The sequence below is a fragment of the Gymnoscopelus braueri genome (genome assembly GCF_963280865.1).
Source record: "Gymnoscopelus braueri genome assembly, chromosome: 12".
Classification (NCBI taxonomy): Eukaryota; Metazoa; Chordata; class Actinopteri; order Myctophiformes; family Myctophidae; genus Gymnoscopelus; species Gymnoscopelus braueri.
This window is the reverse complement of record NC_137614.1, coordinates 4,529,059-4,553,804: the sequence shown is the minus strand read 5'-3', so window position 1 is coordinate 4,553,804 and position 24,746 is coordinate 4,529,059. Positions and strand designations below refer to the sequence as shown.

The window sequence follows — 24,746 nt, the reverse complement described above, 5'->3', positions numbered from 1 at the left end:
CCCATCTGAGAATATGTTGTGCCAGAAAGTAGCAGATCTACAAGCCAAACAGCCAATGTATATACCGGTATAGAGTTAAAGTGATTAAACTGAAGCAACTACACTTTAGAAACAAGCTCAACTACCAATATTTACAAGCAACTTTACAGAAAAAAATAAACCCACGTTTGCTTATAATAAGGGTACATGGCAACACTCTTAAATGTGTGCGAGTCTTTTTTAACCAATTCAATCCGGGAATGCGTCCGTGTCATTTTAGATTTTAGCTGTAACCATTATTTTATACTTTGGCTATTCAAAAATGGCAGATCTACAAGCTCATAGCGCCTCGCTACGAGTTTGTAGATCTGCTATTTAAAAAAAATCTTGGAACATTTTGTGCAAATCTTTGAATACATATATTTTATACAACATTTTTAACTCAAATCTTTGCTTCTGGAGGTCCCTGGAACGACACATATTGATGGGGATCGGCAGGCCAAAAACATATCATTTTGGGTGGTCTCTGACATGAAAAAGTTTGACAACCACTGACATAACGGCATACGTTAAAAAAAAAAAAACTGTTAGGATTTAGACAACATTTCTAATGATTTGCACACATTTTCATGGGTTTAAAAAAAAAAGCAGATCTACAAGCTGCGCTACGAGCTTGTAGATCTGCTATTTTTTCAATAGCCCAAAGACATCTTAAAATGACACATGATGCGTTCCTGGGTTGAAGGGGTTAAAAAACGAGCTTTGAGAGTGGCTTTACTCCTCTTCCTGTAAGGGTCACGTGACTCGGCTCGTTGTGCGCTCGCTCGGTCACGTATGACGCAAGGGAGTGCCTTCAGGGAACATGCATGACTGAACACGCTTTTAACGCACCGAGTGAGATGTTTCTCTTAGTTCTTTTCTTTTGAAACTTTTGTTGTGTGTGGGCGTGTACTTGGTATTTACTATACGTGTGAGGACCATATTGTACCGTACGTCCCACCAGAAGCTTAGTAGAGTTTGAGAAATAGACATTTATTATGGTTCCTCACAAGATATAACCGTTTCATGGATGGTTAAAAAAAGGTTTTGGGTGTTAGAATTGGGCCTAACCCCCCAATGGATTCAGTTTAGGATTAGGCATTTCATAGGTTAAGGTTAAGGGTTGGGGGGGTTTGAGTTATGCCTGATTTATCATACTTTAGTTTAGTGTGTCAGTGTTGTTGTGCGCTGAAAATAGCTGCATCTTCAAGCTCGCAAAATCATAAAATGCCGTCCTAACATTTCAAAGTCCTCACAAGGATACAGTAGTTGTGTGTGTGTGTGTGTGTGTGTGTGTGTGTGTGTGTGTGTGTGTGTGTGTGTGTGTGTGTGTGTGTGTGTGGACACACACTGGTCCACTCCGCAGCTGTCGGCCTCCCCTCAGGCCTTCTCTAACCGCATTTGAAACTTTCTCTGGGTTGTTGCTGCTGCCACAGAATATCACAAACAACATCCTCCTCCGCTGAGGCCGCCATGCACTCGCCCACACGGCCCAGCCAGCCGGTAAACGGAAGGTTGCATAACATGAACGTTACATAACTCTTATTCGCTCATATCTGCCGCCGCCGGTAGGCGCGCTTTGTTGTGTTGCTTTACACACTGACCTTTTAGATTAGCTTTACCCTCTCTCTCTCTCTCTCTCTCTCTCTCTCTCTCGCCCCGGCCGTGGCCCTCTGCTCGCTCAAATCGGCTTTTGTTCGCGCTGACACTAGGCCAGTTCCCTCTCGGCAGGAAACCCTGGCTATCATTCATATTGGGGCCCTGTGCGTCACGCTAAACCCTTCCCCACCCCACCTCCTCACCCCCACCACCACCTCCTCACCACCACCTCAGCAGCATCTGCAAAGCTCTCTCCCTCTGGTCTCCTCTGCTCCAGATGTTATAATTGATCATGTTTCCCATATTTTTCTGTAAACATCTCTGTCATCCAGATGTGTGTGTGTGTGTGTGTGTGTGTGTGTCACGTGTCATCAAAAGATCCACAGGATAAAGTTTCAAAAGTGATTGTAGATGCGATAAGAAACAATAATAGTTCAAGACAGTGTTCCAGTGTGTGAGGCACCACCAATGCTAGCCAACCGTGTGTGTGTGTGTTTTTTAATAATGGATGGATGAATAGTCTGATTAAATGCATTATAATGCACTCGATATAAATGTTTATAATTATGCATAACGACCTATAACAAAGGCACTTTATAACTGACTAAGTTATGGTAGTTATAATGTGTTGTTCCTCTGATTATAGTACTCCATAAACCTTGTTATAAGTTGCTTGCATGATTATAAACATTTATAACGAGTGTTATGAAGCCTTATGAGTGCATTATAATGCATTATAATGCGCTTAAAATGCAATATAGACCACGGCCAGTGTTACCAATTCTTTTTTAGAGACGAGAGTAGCTACTTCCTGCTTGTGTGACTGTTACCACAGAGCTGCCTCTCACACACACACACACACACACACACACACACACACACACACACACACACACACACACATAAACACACACACATAAACACACACACACACACACACACACACACACACACACACACACACACACACACACACACACACACACACCCGCTTGCACCTTGTCTCGTCAGGTTGTAAAAGAGGCTAATGGGTCAGCGCAGGTCACAGCTGTAAAACGAGGCTCTGTTTATCCCCATGACAAGCCTGGACAAGAATCTAACAGCCAGGAGAAGAAGGAGGAACCCACGCACGCACGCACGCACGCACGCACGCACGCTGGTGGAAAGTAACTAAGTACATTTACTTAAGTACAATTTTGAGATGCTTTTACTTTGCTTGAATGTTTAAATTTGTCAATACTTTTATACTTCTTCTCCACTTTACATCTCAGAGGCAAACATTGAGCTTGTAGATCGGCTATTTTCTAACTTCGGTGTCAAAATATAAAGCCAATATATACGTATTATATATATTTTTCGGTCAGAGCTTGCACTCGCATAACTTGATCGTTCCTGATAATGACTCTCAATGCTTGTTGCATGATTTCAATGAACTCTTCATGACCTGCAGATGCTTCCTTTCTGGTGATGTCTGCTCCAATGCTTGCGGGTGTCTCTCTAATCTCACTTCTATGGGTTTGAATTAATAGCTGAAGGCTCTGTGCACAACTAGGCCTGTCACAATTATTACATAATCTCTAATCTCAATTATTTTATATAATCACAATTATTTTATATAATAGCAATTATTAACAAAAAAAAAACCAGTGGAAATAGCAGATCTATAAGCTCAAAACGCCTCGCGATGCGACACGTTTTGAGCTTATAGATCGGCTATTTCCACTATTAATGATTATTTTTAAGTATAAAGTAATTCAATATGTGTTATTTGTCATATCTGCCCTGTGCAACTTTTGTTTCCGAAAGCTAAAAGCCAAACAGAAATGTCATTTTTATTCATAATGATCCATTAATTTTCAACGACAGAAACACAATTAAATCGTTAATCGCAATTATTTGAGAGATAATTAATCGTCAACTTAAATTTGTAATCGTGACAGCCCTGTGCACAACTGTTAACCCATTCAATTGGGGAACGCATACTGTGTCATTTTAGATTTTTTAGCTATAACCATTGTTTTATACTTTGGGGCTATTAAAAAATATTTTAAAAAATCGTGAACATTTTGTACTCGAATCTTTGCTTCTGGGGATTCTACAAATGTCTTCTAAATCCTAACCGTTCTTTTAAAAGACTTATGTTGCTATAATATCAGTGGTTCTCAAACCTTTTCATGTCAAGGACCCCCCAAAATGATATGTAGTTGGCCGCGGACCCCCATCTCAAAATATTTTGTTCCAGGGACCCCCACCAGAAGCAAAGATTTGAGTTAAAAATTTATATATATATATATATTTAAAGATTTGCACACATTTTCAAGATTTATTTTTCAAAAACAGCAGATCTACAAGCTCATAGCGCGGCACCGAGTGCCGCACTATGAGCTTGTAGATCTGCGATTTTTGAATAGCCAAAGAAATCTAAAGCGACACAGATGCGAGCTTTGAAGGGGTTAAATCCTGATTTTCCAGAAAGTGGCAGCAGATTTGAAACGCATGTTTTATGACAACTTTATATCGTCGCTTTTGGGACAGAAAACTCTGTATCTCCATATTCTAACTTTTTGTGTTTTTTCGTAAATTAACGCCCTACTAGATCATACTACTAGCGTCACACAAAAGTAACAGATCTACAGACACACCGCTATCTAGTTATAAGCCACCTACAGTATAGCTACTGTACCCTGCCTGTGTCAACAACTTTGTATCCCTTCGCCGATATAAGTCTATGTAAATTAGAATGCAAATTGTCTGCGGTGTGTTGGCACCAAACAAACAGCAGCTCAATAGCTATATTTACGCCCTTTTAATGTTTAACGTTTATAATTGAAACATAATAAAACCGGGCTGTTTAGTGTTGCACAAAGAAAGAGCACACTCGTTGGAAAACTTCGGACAGACAGACAGACAGACAGACAGACAGACAGACCTCATGAGGGAAATTCACAGTGGTGTAAAGTAACTAAGTACATTTACTCAAGTACTGTACTTAAGTACAATTTTGAGGTACTTTTACTTTACTGGAGTATTTCCAATTTTCAGTACTTTTACTTCTACTCCACTACATCTCAGAGGCAAATACTTTTTACTCCACTACAATTATTTGAAAACTTTAGTTGCTTTGCAGATATAAATTATTACGTTATAAAACATACATTAACCACTTTAGCCCTATTTTATACATAGGCTATTTGAAAATAGCCGATCTACAAGCTCTACAAGTTATATAGAGGTGGTCCCTGCTTCAGCTCTCTCTCTCAGCCAGGGGGTCCCTGGCCTGAAAACGTTGAAGACGCCTGCTCTAAACCAAGTACAAATCGGTCATAATTCTAACCGCAACTCCTAAACCTAACGTCTAAATGTCTAATCATTACCCTAACGCCTATCTGAAACCTTTTTCTAATTGTAATCCTAAATCAACACGCACACACACACACACACACACACACTCTGAGCTGGTACCTGTCAATACCTGTCAGTGAGTGATTCCAGTGAGCTGATAAAGTGTGTGTGTGTGTGTGTGTGTGTGTGTGTGTGTGTGTGTGTGTGTGTGTGTGTGTGTGTGTGTGTGTGTGTGTGTGTGTGTGTGTGTGTGTGTGTGTGTGTGTGTGTGTGTGTGTGGTGTGTGTGTGTGTGTGTGTGTGTGTGTGTGTGTGTGTGTGTGTGTGTGTGTGTGTGTGTGTAGAAGACGCTCTTTGGCTTTAGTCAGCTGTTTCTCAACCTGAAGCCGATTCTACAAATGTCTTCTTGTTAACAGTTTTTTGAAAAAAACGTATGTTACCTGTGTCTGTGGTTCTCAAACTTTTTCATGTCAAGGACCCCCAAAATGTATATATATTTGGCCGCGGACCCCCATCTCAAAATATGTTGTTTCATGGACCCCTCGGAAGCAAAGATTTGAGTTACAAATGTTCGCTTAAAAAAATATACATTCATAGATTTGCAGAATTTTGCACACATTTTCAAAATGCTAAAAAAATATAGCAGATCTACAAGCTCGTAGCGGTGCCGCGCTATGAGCTTGTATATCTGCTATTTTTGAATAGCCCAAACTGTAAAATAATGTTTTTTTTTAAGCTCAAATCAGATGCGTGACACAGATGCGTTCCAGGTCTTAATGGGTTAAGATGTAAAATGCAAAAAAAAATGATATATATATATATTAGTACCTTTTTGTAAGGTAAGTAGCAGTACCACGCTGACTCAGTGTTTGCTTGTAGATCTGCTATTTTCACAAATTGTGTGCGACACTCTTGTATGACGAAGTAGGATTCATATATGGGGAAAAAAATCTAAAAAAGTTGAAATATGGAGATACAAGGTTTCTGTCCGACAGCTAGCCATGGTTACGCCAGTGGTCCATACTGATACAAGAAGAGTGGGCACTAAGGAGGAGTGGGCACCTCCATGTAAAATTAGCTTTTTGTCCAAAAAGCAAAAAAAATAATTATTTGGAAAACGGTCTTAAGTTATGTAAGGTATACATGATGTGAACATGCACGGTACATCATTATCAGACTTAAACTTACCCTTGGATATACAGGTTTTGTGGCTCACACATGCTATAATCACGCATACTTTACATTACTTAAGACCGTTTTCAAAATCTATATATATTTTTTACATTTTGGACAAAATAGCCAATTTACGAGGTGCCCGCTCTTTCTGTCACCCTCCATACTAGAGCTCAAACAATGGTTGACAACCAGGCCGGGGGGAGAAGAAGCAGAGTCCTCCTTCTCCCCCACTCCAACGCACCTCTACATCCCCCACCCCCCCAACCCCTCACCCTCACCCTAACCCCCAACGCCCCCCACCACAAACCCCCCCACCACAAACCCGCCCACCCACCCACCCAGCGACTCCTCCGTCTCCCAGGGGAGACATTACCGACGGTTTGGTTGAAGGTCACAGTCAGACAAACAGGCCCCGCCCACGGCCCGTCCGGTCTGTCCATCTAACCAAACCCCCCCCCCCCCCCCACCCACGTTTTGGTTCACCCCGCAGGACCATGACACCAGCGGGCCGAAAGTAATCGAGTACATTTACTCAAGTATTGTACTAGAGGTACTTGTTACTTTACTAGAGTATTTTTAATTTGTCTAGACTTTAGACTTTAGTAAACTGGACTTGGAGTTGACTCTGTACTTGGACCGCTTTTTTCTGTCTACACCAAAATCTCTTCGCCCAAAAATAGCAGATCTACAAGCTCACAACGCGTCATGTTGTGACGCGTTGTGACACGTTGTGAGCTTGTAGATCTGCTATTTTTTGGCGGACGCTCTCCCCAGAATATGGAAGCTGGGGTTCCAGTGATTAATACTTTTCACATCTACTCCATTACATGAAATATTGTACCTTTTACTCTTTTACAATTACTCGACACCTTTAGTCACTAGATCAGAGGTCTTCAACAGGGGGTCCGCGACCCCTGGGGGGGTCCGCGGAGGTACTGCAGGGGGTCCGCGAAATTGTTGTTTGATTAAACGATATTTTTGTTTGAAAAAAATATAAATAAAAAAATCATTTTTTCCCCCAAAATGTCAAATTGTCTTTAAACATAACATGAATCCATAGCAAACAGATAAATGGAGGCACAATGCACAATAACATGGTATGTTTATACATATTTTGTAGCGAATTTTCTATTTTGCACACTACTGGGGCAGGTGCGTATAGGAGCAGGCAATATAAAACACAATTGTATTCATAAATATACAATATATGTGGTAGCCCCCCCTACCCTACGAGGTAGGGGGTCCCTGCTCCATCTCCCCATCAGTTTGGGGGTCCCTGGCCTGAAAAGGTTGAAGACCCCTGCACTAGATAATATACATTGCATATTTCGATTGTTACTACAAAGCATACATTAAGTGATCAATAACGATGTATTATTATAGGATAATCTACCCAGCAGCAACATAAAGTAATTAAAATCATCCCCATCTTTACCAGCTGTAACATTAAAGTGATGAACACATTAATGCATCACTAATTACAATCCATTTAAATGATTGGACCATTCTGCATAATCAATGCTTTGATGTTAAGTAGAGTATTTCTACATTGTGGTATTGTTACTTTTACGTTTAAAAAAAAAGAACTCTGATGACTTCTTCCATCACTGGCAGATGGCTGCGTTCACCAGGTCCTCATTCTCCATGCATTATTGTCTCAGTCGAGCAGAAACCTTGTATCTCTGTGTTTCAAATTGTTCAATCCGGGAACGCATCTGTGTCACTCTAGATTTATTTGGCTATTAAAAAATAGCGGATAATACAAGCTAATAGCGCGGCACAGAGTGAGCTTGTAGATCTGCTATTTTTTAAAACAAATAATTGTGAAAATGTGTAACTCAAATCTTTGCTTTTGGGGGGGTCCCTGGAACAACATATTTTGAGATGGGGGGGGTCCGCGGACAAATATGTATCATTTTGGGGGTCCTTGACATGAAAAAGTTTGAGAACCACTGATATATAGCAACACAAGTTGTTTAAAAAAACGTTTTTTGTAGAATCCCCAGAAGCAAAGATTTGAGTTACAAATGTTCGCTATAAAAAACATATACTGTATATTCAAAGATTTGCCCAAATTTTCACGATTACAAAAAAAATAGCCCAAAGTATAAAATAACGGTTATAGCTAAAAGAAAATCTAAAATGACATAGTATGCGTTCCTGGATTGAATGGGTTAAATTAATGCACTACTTAGTCGTACTGAGCTACAGCTTGTAGATCTGCGATTTATTTGCTAATGTAAAAAAAAGGTAAAGTAAAAGTGGTTAAGTCTGTGGGTTTCATAAATAGTGAACCAATGAAAAAAAAGTCTTACCAAAGAGCTTTTGACTGTCATTTCCTCAAAATTCGGACATAAAAGGTTTTACCACCCGACTGTGACGATATCATATTATTATTCTGACATAGTTATTTTATGGACGGTTTATGTTTTCCTGCTCATTATCATGTTCATTCATACGCACATCATTTAATTTCCCTAACCAGCGTATGCCATCAGCATCACCCATTAGCATCACAAACGCAAAGCCCCAAATTCACCCTAGACCATGCATCAACAGGGGGGGGGGGGGGGCGGCAAATCATTTTGTGATAGGAACAGTGTTTTTACATGAACCACTTGAACCATAGTATTCATATTCATCAGTATTTGCAGAAAATAGCCGATCTACAAGCTCACAACGCGCCGCGTTGTGAGCTTGTAGATCGGCTATTTTCGGTGAAGAGATTATTGGTGTCGAGGGGGGGAAAAAAGAGCAGAGCAAGCACAGAGCCAAAGGTCACGTTTATTAAGTATTGAGGGTTTCAGTGGTTAAATGTCTGAACATACACATTAAAGGAATAGTTCACCCCCAAAATGACTTTTTTTCTATCGACTAGTCACCTCATGGAGACTTGAATTCATGGATATTTTTTTTGTTTTTGTCGCATTCCTAAGACAATAATTTGAAGACCGTCAGCGGTTCCGGTAAGAGACACAAAGAGTCTCCTTTGTGTCTCCTACCGGAACCGCTGCCTACCAGGTCTGCTGGTCATCAAATTATTGGCTTAGGAATGCGACAAAAACTAAAAAAATATCCATGAATTGAAGTCTCCATGGGGTGACTAATCGATAGGAAAAAATATTCTTTTTGGGTGAACTATCCCTTTAACATGAATCCAACATAATAGAAAGCTTCTATGAAAAAAGTTTAATCTGCAACACAATTTTATTCATTATGTAGTGGGAGGGAGGGGGGTCCCTGTTTCATCTCTCTCTCAGCTAAGGGGTCCTTGGCCTGAAAAAGGTTGAAGACCCCTGCCGACGTTTCTTACCCCCCACCACCCCCAGCCAACGGCAACGGGTTAATGCTCCGGCACTGACACAGGCCGGGGTGAAAGGTCAACGCTGGATGAATGGAGTCATGGGAGAGAGGAGGAGGCGGGTCAGAGCAGGACATGAGCAAGGCATCTGGCATGTGCTCGGGGTCAACGCCACAATCTGGGCTATGTGCTGTGCTAGCATAGAGGCGAATTAACAACCGCACCAACACTGAAGACTAACGGCAGCCCCCCCCCCCCCCGGACCCCCGCATGACAGCTTTTTTGGGTCCCGTCCCGATTTTATTTTGGAGACGCGTTGTTGTGAGCTTGTAGATCTGCTATTTTCGGCGAATCGTTTTGTGTAGAGCAGTGGTTCTCAAACTTTTTCGTGCCAAGGACCCCCAAAATGTATTTATAACATATCTCAAATATTTTGTTCCAGGGACCCCCCCCAGAAGCAGAGATTTGAGCTACAAATGTTCGCTTTAAAAAAAAACTATATATCCAAAGGTTTGCACAAACTTTCAGGATTTTTCAAAAATAGCAGATCTACAAGCTCATAGCGCGACACTCAGAGCTTCTATATCTGATATTTTTGAATGGCCAAAGTATAAAAGGTTAATGTGGTTAAACTTATTGTGATGCTATATTAACACATTTTGCTGGGGACCCCCTGGAACCCCCCAAAGACCCCTGGGGGTCCCCCGACCCCACTTTGAGAACCAATGGTGTACAGTAAAATACAGATCTGTTTAAGTGGTGCTGCATTTGCAGCTCAACAAAAGCTAGTTCATCCTAGTGTGTGACGGAGGTACAATTTCACAATAAATTAAAACCTCTGCGATATCATTATTGTGATTGTTTTTTTATCGTCCCATCCAGTGTTGATTTTGACAGCAAATTTTGATTTAGTTTCAGTCAGTCTTTTGAATAAAATTCCATTTAGTTTTTGTCATATTTTAGTCATCTGAAATGTTTTAGTTTTTGTCTAGTTTTAATCGACTAAATATCATAAGATTATAGTGGACAAAATCTACAGTTGATTTAGTCGACAACATTTTTTGGCTGTGTCTTGATGGCGTCATAATGGCGGATTTTACACTTGGTTGCATGCTGAAAATAGCCGATCTACAAACTCACGCGTTGTGAACTTGTAGATCTGCTATTTTCAGAGCACAACACGAGCGCAACCAACCAAATAAAATGACCCTCACTAACATTTTAGTCTAGTTTTTAATTGTTAACAAAATTGTCAATATATTTAGCCTTAGTTTTAGTCATCATAGCTTAGTTTTTATTAAGTTTTCGTCAGTGAAAATAGGTAGTCGACGAACATTTTTCGTCATAGTTTTAGTCGATGAAATCAACACTGGTCCCATCCCTATACAAGGCTGATGTTTCGATGCTATTGAAAATGACTCTGAGGAAAAGGCTGTAGCATCGCAAGTTATATGGGTATATCTGAATCGGTATGGGAAAGAAAAGAATGGTATTGGTACGTCTCACACTCACAGCCTCATCATCGTCTTGGCCAGAGTCTCTGTCTCCAACAATGAGGATCTGGTATCAAAAGAACAACAAAAGAAAACAAATCATTGTCTTTTATTATGATCACTGATTTTTTTTCAGCCTGCAGCTTTGGGCCCGGCTGGCCCTGAATCAGTTATTCCTTTATCTCTAATGAGTGCCTCTGGAAAACAGCCCTGGCAAACGGGTTGAAATATGTGGCGTCTGTGTGTGTGTGTGTGTGTGTGTGTGTGTGTGTGTGTGTGTGTGTGTGTGTGTGTTACTATCCTTGTGAGGACAAAATGTCCCCACTAGAAGTATAGTAGAATTTGAGAAATAGCCAATTTTTCCTGGTCCTCCTCACAAGAAAAATGGTTGTTTCATGGTTAAACATTTTATTTTATTTTTTTAAAGTTTTTTTTATCCCGCGATTTTTGTAACCCATTTTTTTTCACCCGGTGCCAATTTCCTAAGTGATCCTGGGCGCTACACCAGCCCTACACCAGCACTACACCAGTCCCCCACAGTAGGGAGGCCAGGGCCGAGCTCATGCTTCCTTCAGGCATGAGAGCCAACTGACCTTCTTGTCACTTGACAGGGGGGAGTTTCCCTGGTTGGACGTAGCGCGTGGAAGGAACACGTTATTCCAACCAGTTCCCTTCCCCTCCATCAGGCGCCCCGGCTGTCATGGGGGAGGCGGTATAGCGACCAGGATTACTACATGTTTTTGTGAGGGTATTAACTACCCTAGGAGACACAGGGAGAACATGCAAACTCTCTCACAAAAAAAGTTTTTTTAGTGACAATTAGAAAAAAGATTCAGGTTGGGATTAGGATTAGACATTTAGAGGTTTTAGGTTGGTTTAGGGGTTAGAGTTAGAATTATGCTTGATTATACTAAGTTTTTTTGCGCTGGTGTCGTGCAACCGAAAAATCTACAAGCTTGCATGCAACGCAGTGCAAGCTTGTAGATCGGTTATTTTTGCGGCTTTAGGCTTGCGGATAAAACGCTGCCGAAAATGCCGAAAAGTCGGTGTCCTAAAAGGTTGATGTCCTCCACAAGTATAGTAATACAAGCCTGTTGTGTGTGCGCACGTGTGTGTGTGTCTATGTGTGTGCTCTTATCATCCCCTAATGAGACATGAATCATCTGCCGTTGTTCCAGCCGAGATGAGACGGTTTCATAACCGAGGGAGGGGAGTGTGGGGGAGGGAGGGGAGGGGAGGGGGCAGGACGGAATGTCTTCTGACACAAGTGGTTCACAACCTGTGGGGCTGGGGCCCACTGGTGAGCCGCGATGGTATTGCAAGTGCCCTCCCCCCCCCCCCCCCACCCCCCCCCCCCCTCCCCCCAAAAACTAACTGGCGAAACACTTGAGATTTAACCTATTCAATCCGGAACACATCGGTGTCATTTGATATTTATTTGGGTATTCCAAAATAGCAGATATACAAGCTCATAGAGCTATTATCTTGTAGATATGCTATTTTTAAAAAAACGTGGACATTTTTGCTTACATATATATATATATGTATATATACACAATCTTTGACTATATTATAGTCAAAGATTTGCACACATTGTCATGATTTTTCAAAAAAATAGCAGATCTACATCTTAAATCCTTTTGTTCATTAGGTTTTTATTGTGATACTGCTGAATGGGAACGTAAAGTATACCGCACACTTGGCCGTGTAAGTAGGTAGCCTAAACGTAAGCAGCATAAATCAGGCATGAACCCAAACCCGTGTGGCTGGTAAACATCAAGCCCTACTGTAATAATAGATATTAAAAGTTATTCTGAGATTTAAAGAGTATTTGATTTGGCAGAGAGAGAGAGAGAGCGAGAGAGAGAGAGCTCCAACGGCGCGTGTGAAATGTTTCTTAGCTAGCTCACCCCACACTAATAGATCCTTACATAAGGTCTCCCCAATCTGCGACGTTGCATCATGCGATGCCACAGTGAAACTTCATACGCAGCAGGGCTGAGTCACTGTTTACAGTAGTACCTCTTTCATTTATATATCATCATTATTTATGCACATTGTATTAGCCCCGCAGTACAATTATCAATTATTACCGCCTGCGTTCTTAACCACTTCAGGTATTAACCCCTTAAGACCTGAAGCCAATTCTACAAATTCGTCTTAAATCCCAACAGTATTCTGAAAAACGTATGTTTCTATATCAGTGGTGCACAAACCTTTTTCATGTCAAGGACCCCCAAATGATATGCTTTTGGCCGCCGACCCCCATCTCAAAATATGTTGTTCCAGGGACCCCCCCCCCCCCCCAGAAGCAAAGATTTCAGTTAAAAAATGTTCGCTTTAAAATAATATATATTCAAAGATTTGCACACATTTTCATGACTTTTTCAAAAATAGCAGATATACAAGCTCATAGCGCGGCACTCTGTGCTGTGCTATGAGCTTGCAGATCTGCTATTTTTGAATAGCCAAATAGTAAAATAATGCCTTTTAGCTCAAATCAAAAAATGACACAGATGCGTTCCAGGTCTTTAACCACTTGAGCCACTTGAATACGCTGAGACTCTGTAACCTTGTGTTTGTTTCCCTGCATAGTGCAGGGCAGTTGTATAGATATATATATACATATATATATGTTACAGGTAAATTGGCATTCCAGGTAAATTGGAAAAGGTGCGCTTGTTTTCACCGCCCCCCAGGTAATTCTGTAGAATCAACGCTAGAGGGCAATGAATGCACACTGTGCGTGTGCGTGTGTGCACATGCACACATGCACACACATGTGTGCATGTGTGTCGTCGTGGACACTGGATAGTAACCATAGACTGTATGATAGTAACCCATAAAAAGATCTATTCTCCCCCTATCGGGTTACAACTCGGACGGTGCTGATTCGACTCAGCAGGCCTTCGGCCGGTCGGCGGCGGGCACTTGCGCCTGGAGGCGCGAGGGGCGCGCCTCCTCGGCCTCAAGGTCTGCTGAGTCGGCGGTCCGCGTCGCATCAAAGCCCCGCATCGTGCCTCCTCCTCCTCGCGCCGCCACGTATCAAAGCCCCGCTTCGCGCCTCCTCCTCCTCCTCGCGCCGCCCCGTATCAAAGCCCTGCTTCGCGCCTCCTCCTCCCTCGCGCCGCCTCGTATCAAAGCCCCGCTTCGCGCCTCCTCCTCCTCCTCGCGCCGCCCCGTATCAAAGCCCTGCTTCGCGCCTCCTCCTCCTCGCGCCGCCTCGTATCAAAGCCCCGCTTCGCGCCTCCTCCTCCTCCTCCTCGCGCCGCCCCCGTATCAAAGCCCCGCTTCGCGCCTCCTCCTCCTCGCGCCGCCTTGTATCAAAGCCCCGCTTCGCGCCTCCTCCTCCTCCTCCTCCTCCTCTCTCGCGCCGCCCCGTATCAAAGCCCCGCTTCGCGCCTCCTCCTCCTCGCGCCGCCTTCGTATCAAAGCCCCGCTTCGCGCCTCCTCCTCCTCGCGCCGCTCGTATCAAAGCCCCGCTTCGCGCCTCCTCCTCCTCCTCCTCGCGCCGCCTCGTATCAAAGGCCCCGCATCGCGGCGCCTCCTCCTCCTCCTCGCGAGCCTCGCGTAAAAAACCCTGTCTCGAAAAGCCCCGCATCGCAGCCCCGCTGAATAGCCAAAAGTATAAAATGTTAAAGTGGCAGATATACAAGCTCATGCCTTGCCATGAGCTTGTATATCAGCTATTTTTTTAATTGCCCAAAGAAATATAAAAAAAGATGTCGCGGATGCGTTCCCGGATTCCTAATGGATTAAGAAGACATCAACAGCTGCTGAGAAGAGGCAAAGTAGCCTTTTACCAAAGAGAGACGTTTTTTTTTTAGTGTGGGGCTGAACATGCTGTGACCTTCAGCACCAATCCTCTTGTCATGCCTTTTCATTGCCCCCCCCCCCCCTCCCCCCCACACACACACACACACACACACCCACCCTTCCCTCATCCCGTTTTCCTTCTCCGTTGTCCTTTTGCCCCAATGGCCCACTCGACGCCCCCACCACAGTAGTCTCAAGGACGGTCTGCAAAATCCTGCTCAAATCCAAAAGAAATGAGGGCTCTCTCTTCAGACCAGAGATAGACCCATAGACCCCCTCCCTCCCTCCTCCCTCATGCACTCCCCCACCAGCCATGTTCCTCCTTGTGCTGAATAGACTATTAAGTCTGTGTCCCAATGGAGAAGGTCACGTCTCCTATACTCCCCCCTCTTCTCTATCTGTTTAGTTCTCTCTCTCTCTCTCTCTCTCTCTCTCTCTCTCTCTCTCTCTCTCTCTCTCTCTCTCTCTCTCTCTCTCTCTCTCTCTCTCTCTCTCTCTCTCTTCTCTCTCTCTCCTCTCTCTCTCTCTCTCTCTCTCTCTCTCTCTCTCTCTCTCTCGGCCTGTGACAATTATTACATAATCGCAATTATATATTTTTTTTACATAATCATCATAATCGTCAAACATTTCAGGTTAAAAATGTTCATACACCCCCCCCCCCAAAAATAAATAAATAAACTAAATAGTGGAAATGGCAGATCTACAAGCTCAAACGCGATCGCGTTTTGAGCTTGTAGATCTGCCATTTCCACTGTATCAATGTTTTTTTGAAAGTTTAGTAATTAAATTTGTGTGTCATTCGTCATGTGAAACCTTGGTTTACGAAGTCTAAAAGCCAAACGGAAATGTTTTTTTTAATTCATAATGTCCAATGACAGAAACACAATGAAACCGTTTATCACAATTATTTGATTGAAATGAGAGCGTACCAAATGCCAGTCCATCCTAGTGTATGACGGAGGACCATTTCACCATCAATCAAAAATCCCCACGATACAAATAATTGTGAGCGTTTCTTTTTATCACGATAAACGGGCATGGGCGCATATTGGCACATATTGGCTCTAATGCGGCCTGACGGCGTGTCGCGGGTTTGAATCCCGATCCCTTTGCTGTGCGTCACTCCCAGTCTCTCTCTCTCCCTGTTTCCTGTCTATCTCCACTACTCTTACTGGAGTATTTCCCATTTTCTGTACTTTTACTTCTACTCCACTATATCGAAGAGGCAAATACTGTACTTTTACTCCACTACAATTATTTGAAAACTTTAGTTACTAGTTACTTTGTAGCTTTGGATTATTATTACAAAACATACATTAACCACTTCAGCCCTATATATATTTCGGCCATTTGAAAATAGCCGATCTACAAGTTTACATTGTAGATCTGCTATTTTCAAAAGATTTTTACACATTGATTTTTATACATCTGAAAACTTGTGAAATGGGACATTCTGCATAATGAGTACTTTTACTTTTGGTACTTTAAGTACATTTGATAGCAATACTTTTGTACTTTTACTCAAGTAATTTTTTTATGCAGAATTTGACTTTTAACAGTATTTCTATATTTGATACTTTTACTTTTCCACCATTGGTAATAACGATAATCGTCCCATCCCGACCCAGCCCCGAGTGTACATCCGGTATATAAGACAGGTTGTACAAAAATGTTTGTTTCAAGTGTCAAAGCGCGGTTGAGTATTTTCCACTGGCTTTTCCAATGAGCGCAACACATTCACAAGATGTCAAGAAGACCGAGGAGCATTCTCCTCCTCCTAGGAATGTTCACAGTGTGTTGACATTGGCTGCTTCACAACCATAGCAGCTTTATTGGACGAAGACGAGGCACAGGCTGCGTTACTATTGATAACAAACCTCTCTTCTTCTTCCTCACTGCTTACTGATCTGGTCCCCCCCCTCCCCCAAAAAAAAGTAAAAGCTAAAAAAAATTGTCATTTGATAAAATAGTGAAATTGTTTCCCCTGCCCTAGACTGTTCATTCATTCTTTAGAATATTACAATAATGGCCTGTATGTTAGCAGTGGTGTAAAGTAACTAAGTACATTTACTCAAGTACCATGTACTTAAGTACACTTTTGAGCATTTTTTACTTTACTGGAGTATTTCCCATTTTCAATACTTTTACTTCTACTCCACTACATCTCAGAGGCAAATATTGTACTTTTACTCCACTACAATTATTTGAAAACTTTAGTTACTAGTTACTTTGCAGATATACATTTTTACATAATAAAACATACATTAACCACTTTAGCCCTATTTTATACCTAGGCTATTTGAAAATAGCCGATCTACAAGCTCACAACGCGTTGCATCTCTACGTGTTGTGAGCTTGTAGATCGGCTATTTTCAAACATTTTAATACTTCTACTTTTGGTACTTTAAGTACATTTTGATACCAATACTTTTGTACTTTTACTTAAAGGTAGGGTAAGTGATTTACTTTGGTTAAAATAAGTGTTAAATAGCTCTGTATTGTGATAGTACTCATTGCTATTGAGAGTTTGTTCAGTAAAAGGAGTCTCCATGTCTCTCCAGCTCTTTATTAAACAGAAAATGCATTTTCTCTCTCCTGATTGGCTTAAATGTTGTCACCTACCTGAAAATGTATTCATATTGTGTTTACTAAAGAGCTGGAGAGACCCCTGTGACCGAACAAACACTCTTAGCAATGATTACTATCAGAATATAGTACTTTAACCTTTTAACAAAAAATAATACACATATCACTTACCCTACCTGGACTTTTACTTGTAACAGAGTGCTTCTACATTGCAGTATTGATACTTTTACTTAAGTAAAACATTTGAGTTCTTTTCCCACCACTGTATGTTAGTGGTTCTCAAACATATACATTTTGTGGATCCTTGACATGAAAAGGTTTGAGAACCACTGATTATAGCAATATAGGTTTTTCAGAACAACTGTTAGGATTTAGAAGACATGTTTACAATCTTAAGTCTTAATGGGTGTAATGACCTGGACCATTGCTTTAAGAAGGTGAGGAGTTGGAATGGAAATGGCCATCATGTGCAACAAGACCTTCAACGTATGTCCAAACCCTTCCAAAAACGTGTGTGTGTGTGTGTGTGTGTGTGTGTGTGTGTGTGTGTGTGTGTGTGTGTGTGTGTGTGTGTGTGTGTGTGGGTGTGTGTGTGTGTGTGTGTGTGTGTGTGTGTGTGTGTGTGTGTGTGTGTGTGTGTGTGTGTGTGTGTGTGTGTGTGTGTGTGTGTGTGTGTGTGTGTGTGTGTGTGTGTGTGTGTGTGTGTGTGTGTGTGCGCAGCCGTTTTGACGTTTTAAGGAGCTTAACTGTAAGTGTGTAATGTTTGAGTATCGTGGACTTGCTTCCTTCTCACTCACACACACACACACACACACACACGTACACACAAGATGCACTTAAGCCAAACTCTTGCGTAACCTGGCCATCATAATTCATTCCACTCCAATGATGACAAGCAGTGAAATTCGGTACAGACTGCAAATAGTGAGAAGTGTGAGAATGGCCCAGCTAGCAGCAGCCCTGTGCTGTGCTGTGCTGTGCTGTGCTGTGCTGTGCTGTGCTGTCCTGAGCAGAATGGCCGCCATCTGCTTTAAGATGGATGCTGACGCTTGTGTTATTAATCTTTCCATTGTGTTGTTGTTGCTGGCCATGTTTATGCTTTGGTGTAGAGCTGCCTTTTCTTTTTTTCCCTCTTCTTCATTAGGAGTGTCTCGCATATTCTGGTTCAAACCACTGTGTGTGTGTGTGTGTGTGTGTGTGTGTGTGTGTGTGTGTGTGTGTGTGTGTGTGTGTGTGTGTGTGTGTGTGTGTGTGTGTGTGTGTGTGTGTGTGTGTGTGTGTGTGTGTGTGTGTGTGTGTGTGTTAGGGCTTGGACGATAATCGTTATTATCTTTGTAACTCGATAAAAAAAAACGCTCACAATTACCTTATCGCAGTGATTTTAATTTATCGTCAATTTGTCCTCCGTCATAGACTATAGGATGAATTGGCATTTGTTGAGCTGCTAATTCAGTAACACTTAAACCCTCTGTACTTGATCAAACTGACCTGTAAAGAGCACATTTGGTACGCTCTTATTTCACTCTACGCAAATCCATTCGGCAAAAATAGCCGATCTACAAGCTCACTATGCGCTGCATTGTGAGCTTGTAGATCGGCTATTTTTGGCGAATATATCGCAATTTGAAAATAGCCGATCTACAAGCTCACTACGCGCTGCGTTGTGAGCTTGTAGATCGGCTATTTTTGGCGAATATATCGCAATTTGAAAATGGCAGATCTACAAGCTCGACGCGTTGTGAGTTTGTAGATCGGCTATTTTCAAACATTTTAGTACTTTTACTTTTGTTACTTAAAGTACATTTTTATACCAATACTTTTGTACTTTTACCCAATTAAATTTAGAATTCCGGACTTTCACTTGTAACTTGTAATTCTACATTGCAGTATTGATACTTTTATTTAAGTAAAACATTTGAGTACTTTTTCCACCATTGCCACTGACCACAGCACACATATCGTGGCTTGACCTGGTGGTTGACCTTCTAGCTGAATCACCCCCAGCATCACCGTCTCACCATGTAGACCAGCAGCACTTTAACACACACTGGACCTCTTTCATTGACTCCTGCATGTATTGATCATGGTAGTGGGACAAGGCTTTACTTAGAGAGACACACCCACATATTGGTCTGATATATGGGGCCATTATTTGACTGTTTTGACATGGGTATATCAGCACTTATGCAGCCCTCTGTCCCCGAACACGGTCTAGGTTTTTTTTGTCTCTAATTTGGGCGTGTCATTTGTGGAACCAACAAATTCTACATAATGTGGGAGCAGACTATTTTTTCCCACATGTTATCATAGGTGACAAATCTTCACCTATAAGCTCTACGAGCTTGTAGATCGGCAATTTTTTAAAGTTTGAAAGCTATTTTTTTGGAATAGGGCTTAACACATTCACTGGCAGGTACTATGCTCCTGCTTTTTGTAGCTGCTGCCAGTTTTTTTTTTGTGATTTTTCTAACCTTTTCAAGTAGTCACAGAATATTTATCTCCAGTATGATCGATCCCCTGATGGTTGCTAATCACGGGTTTCACTGTGCTTCCGCAAAAAAAAAAGAAAAATGTCATCGCGACCTCCCATCCGCTTTTAAAAATTGGATGTTTCGCCAAAAATATATAGTAAAACACATGAGCCGAGATACAGAATATTTCCCTAATACTTCCTTTTAGTGGTTCAATAAAATGTGTTTTATTTTGCATCTATCAACAAGTTATCGGTGTTTATCTTTATAATGTTTTGGCTTAATGAGTTTAATATTCTCCAAAATCCAAAATGGCGGATCTGCATCAGGACTCCAAAACCTGCCACGGTCGGGGCTGTAGTACAGTCATAGAGGTATAATATAACTAGAGGGCGGATTGCCCCGCCCCCAGCTATCATTTCAATGAATGTGCTCAGTGGCGTTTTGAAGCACCCGGAAACCTGCCGGAAGTAGAATTATTGGTTCGATTTTGTATCCCCATAGAGTTATGAGCATGCGCACTAGTGTCCTTTTAGCGTTCTACGGCAGCCCGTGTGTCAAGGATTGAACGCGAGATATTTATTAAATACACTTGAGATGCATATTAATATGTAAATGCATATGTATGTATGTATAATATGTTTACCTATTTATATGTATAAATATAAATATCTGTCAGTATGTTTTGCGCTGTGCATGTATTTCTCCCCGCCTGCAGTTCCAGCTTTGGCCACTGGGGTGGCAGCTTCAATGTTTCTCAGCAACTCTGGGGGCTTGAGTACAGTAGGTCATTATTTTTCCCGGGCTTTTCTGCCGGGAAAAATAATAATTAAGTACACAGTAGAGAGAGAGACAGGAAACAGGGAGAGAGAGTCGGGGAGTGACAAGCAGCAAAGGTCTTCAGGCTTGGGGAATCGAACCCGCGACTCTCCGTCAGGCTGCATTAGAGCCTATATGTGGTATATGCGCCTTAACCGCTTGGCCAGCGGCGTCCCAAGGGAGGCTGTAGTTCATTTGTTTTGCTGCATCTATTGGCTTGGCCGTGGGACAAGGCTGTTATAGAGCACCGTCAGCGTTTAACCCATTAAAGCCGGGAACGCATCTGTGTCATTGTAGATTTCTTTGGGCTATTAAAAAAAATAGCAGATCTACAAGCTCATAGCGCGGCACCGAGTGCCGCGCTATGAGCTTGTAGATCTGCCATTTTCGAAAAATCACAAAGTTTTGCAAATCTTTGAATGTATATATTTTTTTAAGCGAACATTTATTACTCAAATCTTTGCTTCTAGGGGGGTCCCTGGAACAAAACATTTTGAGATGGGGGGTCCGCGGCCAAATACATATCCAAAAAAGTTATCTAAAATCCTAACAGTATGTTGCTATATCAGTGGTGCTCCAACTTTTACCATGTCAAGGACCCCCAAAATGATATGTATGGTCCAGCGGGGACCCACATCTAAAAATATGTTGTTCCAGGAAGTTAAAAATGTTCGCTCTAAAACATATATATATATATATATATATATATATATATATATATATATATATATATATATATATATATATATATATATATATATTGAAAGATTTGCACACATTTTCCACGATTTCTTCCAAATAAATTGCAGATATGCAAGGTCATCGGTGCTGCACAGATGCGTTCCTGGTCTTAATGGGTTAATAGATGTGGCTTTGACACAGTGAAGCAGCGATGTGGCCATTGATTCTGCTGGCTTCTCTGAGCCCCGTGGTGTGGGGGGGGGGAGGGGGGGATCAAAGCCTGAATTAAAGGTTTAGGTGCAAATACAGGGACACAAAGTGCTCGTTAGAAACACACGTTGACTTTGGATTCACTTTCAACACGGTGGTTCTTCTCAACCCTTTTTCTGGATCAGGGCCCGCACGAGAAATATCTCGAAAGCGCTGGAGTCCTGCCCGTCTGACCCCCGATGGTGTCGGGGGGGACAGATGGAATATTATCAATCATCTATGTCAGGGATGTCAAACATACGGCCCGCGGGCCGGATCAGGCCCGCTAACTAGTTTAATCCGGCCCGCGAGATGATTTGCAAAGCATTAAAAAAAAAAAAAAAAAAAAAAAACTTTTTTTTTTTTTTTTTAGTTTCAAAAATGTTTCAATTGTTTTTTGGCCAAGTCTACACCTGCAACCACACGTAACTTCCACTTTCCTCTTCTTCTTCCTCGTCTTTGTATTGGTATTGTTTGTGTTGGAGCGCCTCAGTGCGGCTGCAGAGTTCATGTGCAACCTCTTCCAGAGAGAGATAGAGACACTAGAAACTCTGCTGGAGACACAAAACAAACTGTGTAGACTTGCCCTTTGAAATAAAATGTATTTTGGCACACAAAAAAAAATCTTAACGGTTATCGATTAATTAATCGGTAAGGCCTAACGGTAAACGGTTAATAAAATGTCTCCATTTGGCCATACCTATTTGTGAAGTTTACATTTTCAGAATGTGCTTGTACTAACTAAGACTAAGTAAAGTAAACAAAGAAAACTATCTGAAGTTGTTGTTATTGTTATTATTAGTTATTATGCCATGATTTTACCGGTCCGGTACCGGTCCGGTACCGGTCCGGTACCGGTCCGGCCCTCTGGCCCTCTGGCCCTCCTCCATGTGGCCCCTGAGCTAAAATGAGTTTGCCATCCCTGATCTATGTCTTCATAGAACCTGCATGTGTTCTCTAATTAATACCGTCTGTCTGTCTGACTCTCTTTCTAGCTCTCTCTCTTCTCTCTATCTCTCTTGCGCTTCTCTCTATCTCTCGCTCTTCTCTCTATCTCTCGCTCTTCTCTCTATCTCTCTCTCTTCTCTCTCTCTCTCGCTCTTCTCTCTATATCTCGCTCTTCTCTCTATCTCTCGCTCTTCTCTCTATCTCTCGCTCTTCTCTATCTCTCTCTCTTCTCTCTCTCTCGCTCTTCTCTCTATCTCTCGCTCTTCACTCTATCTCTCTCTCTTCTCTCTCTCTCTCGCTCTTCTCTCTCTCTTCTCTCTCTCTCTCGCTCTTCTCTCGCTCTTCTCTCTATCTCTCTCTTCTCTATCTCTTGCTCTTCTCTCTATCTCTCTTCTCTCCTCTCTCTATCTCTCTCTTCTCTCTCTTCTCTCTCTCTCTCTTCTCTCTATCTCTCTCAAACTGTATTCCAATGGAAATTTATCATAATATAACAAAAGGAAAAAATTACAGCGAAGATCTGATCTGATAGTGTGTGTGTGTGCGTTTCACCCCCCCTCCCTCTATCCCTACCTCCTTTCTCTCTCTCTCTCTCTCTCTCTCTCTCTCTCTCTCTCTCCTCTCTCTCTCTCTCTCTCTCTCTCTCTCTCTCTCTCTCTCTCTCTCTCTCTCTCTCTCTCTCTCTCTCTCTCTCTCTCTCTCTCTCTCTCTCTCTCTCTCTCTCTCTCTCTCTCTCTCTCTCTCTCTCTCTCTCTCTCTCTCTCTCTCTCTCTCTCTCTCTCTCTCTCTCTCTCTCAGAGTCAGCTTTCCTTTCACACAGTCATGTCGAGCCCCCTGCTCTCACCTCCAGTCCATTGGCGCACACACACACACACACACACAGGTGTCCTCATGTCAGGCTGAGTCATCAACACAGAGATATTTCTACACTCTCAATCTATTTACATTCCAGAGTTGTTAGTGTTTTAGATGCCCCTCTCTCTCTCTGTGTGTGTGTGTGTGTGTACACTTACTTCACGGTCTAATTTTCAAGAGAGAGAGAGAGAGAGACCCCTCCCTCACCACATATAAACACACATGTTTACATAAAGACTGATTTAACTCATAACTTCTCTCTTCCGCTTGGATAACCCCCCTCTCCTCTCCTCTCCTCCTCACAACTGTGTGTGTGTGTGTGTGTGTGTGTGTGTGTTAGTGTGTGCGCGCTCATGAGCAGAGGTCTGTGTGGGCATGAGGGAGTGTGGTGGTGGACGTACCTTCTTCTTCCCCGGGCCGCTCGCCACGAGCGCTGTGCCAAAATATCAGGCCCTGACATCCGGCCCGGGGCTGAGAGGTAGAGAGAACGTAGCGTTGGCTTCATCTTAGCGGCAGCAGCTTCCAGTAGCAACACGCTACGCTAGCAGCACAAAGCACTGAGTGTGTGTGTGGAGATCGGCTTCAGTCAGGTGCAGAGCAAGGCCCTGATCTGTCACTGCCCACAATACAGACCATTCTTGTTCAACAGTGGTGGAAAAAGTACTCTGATATTTTATTTAAGTAAAAGTATCAATACTGCAACGTAGAAATACTCCGTTACAGGTAATAGTCCAGAATAAAAAATTTACTTGAGGGAAAGTACAAAAGCATTGGTATCAAAATGTACTTAAATTACCAAAGTAAAAGTACTCATTATGCAGAAGGTCCCAATTCACAAGTTTTCAAATGTATAAAAATCCTTTGAAAATAGCAGATATGCAAGCTCACAACACGTCGCTTTGCGACTTGTTGTAAGCTTGTAGATCTGCTATTTTCAAATGGCAGAGGTTTTGTAATAATAATCAAAATATGCAAAGTAACTAGTAACTAAAGTTTTTAAATAATCGTAGTGGAGTAAACATATAATATTTGCCTCTGAGATGTAGTGGAGTAGAAGTAAAAGTACTGAACATTGGAAATACTCCAGTAAAGGAAAAAATACCTCAACTTAACTTAATTACAGTACATGCACTTAGTTACTTTACACCACTGTTGTTTATATATGGTCGCTGTCGGGACAGAAGACATCTTATATTCAGATGTTGTGTGTTTCTTGGTAAATGAAAGCCCTACTGGGTCCGTACCACAGCGTCAGAAGGACCATCGTAGAGAGAGAGGATGTTATAAAGCAACAGCACTGAGCGGACAGCATGCTTATTTATAAAGTGTTTCACAACATCTAAACGCTGTGGCCTGGTGTGGTGAGAGGGAACGTGAGACACTGCATGCTGACAGC

General features: G+C 42.1%; 2 protein-coding genes across 2 annotated transcripts in view; one reads left to right on the top strand and one right to left on the bottom strand.

Moving 5' to 3' along the window:
• The window catches only part of slc2a4rg (SLC2A4 regulator), a 72,137-nt gene that overhangs the window by 9,523 nt on the left and 37,868 nt on the right, over window positions 1-24,746 (top strand). The gene's annotated exons all lie outside the window — the stretch shown is intronic.
• The window catches only part of nkain4 (sodium/potassium transporting ATPase interacting 4), a 280,906-nt gene that overhangs the window by 253,748 nt on the left and 2,412 nt on the right, over window positions 1-24,746 (bottom strand). The window lies entirely within an intron of this gene.